This window comes from Limulus polyphemus, unplaced genomic scaffold (genome assembly GCF_000517525.1).
Source record: "Limulus polyphemus unplaced genomic scaffold, Limulus_polyphemus-2.1.2 Scaffold4629, whole genome shotgun sequence".
Classification (NCBI taxonomy): domain Eukaryota; kingdom Metazoa; phylum Arthropoda; class Merostomata; order Xiphosura; family Limulidae; genus Limulus; species Limulus polyphemus.
In genome coordinates this window covers 61,553-62,465 of record NW_013670239.1, presented here as the reverse complement: position 1 = coordinate 62,465, position 913 = coordinate 61,553, and positions in this window count along the sequence as shown.

Genomic DNA, 913 nt, shown 5'->3' with positions numbered 1-913 from the left:
ATGTACATCTAACACAAAACGTAACAAAAACATTTACGATGTTTTACCATTCATCACAAAGACTTCTTTGGCTTGAGAGAATAGATGTTTAATTTTTCACTCGGTCTTTATTAAATCTTATAAACTTTTAATCAGGTATTCCCGTCTGGAAGGTCATAGTGACACCTCAAGTCAAATTACATTAAAACCTTTTGTTTTCCTGTTGATATCTAACTTAGATCAGGGTCTAAAACATACTTGATAATTAATGTGTTTTTGTCTTAATAGTCCCCTGGTAGGACAGCGGTAAGTCTACGGACTTGCAATGCTAATATTAGGGGTTAGATTCCCCGTGGAGGACACAGCAGATAACCTAATGTGGCTTTGCTACAACACACACACACACACACTCGTCTTAATAAATTTATGATAAGTCTAAATTTCAATCATAAACAGACTGCAAAAATACAAAATATACACCCAACCCGATTATAATTAAAATATTAGTTGAACTGAACGATGCACAGCCTTCCCTAATTTTGAACTGCGGAACAAACAGTAACTACTCGGCAACCCACCATCTAAGGCTGTTCTCTTAACTGAACAGTGGTATTGATTATCACTTTTATAACGCACCCACGGCTGAATGAAGCACATTTAGCAGTGAACTCCAACTCATACGCTAAACAACGCCTGGGGCTAAAAATACTCGTTCTTCTGAGAAACAAAAATATAAGAACATTTAAGTTTTTGAATAACTTCAGTTTTATAAGAAAATCAAAGTATTGCATTTAACCAACTAAAGGGTAATGAACTACAGGCGGAACATTTATAAACATTAAGTTGCTAAACCTTCAACAATATCTACAGTGATTACGTCTTCAGAGGATGATCACAACTACTACTATGTCTGTCGTATCCCAGCCGGCCTGAT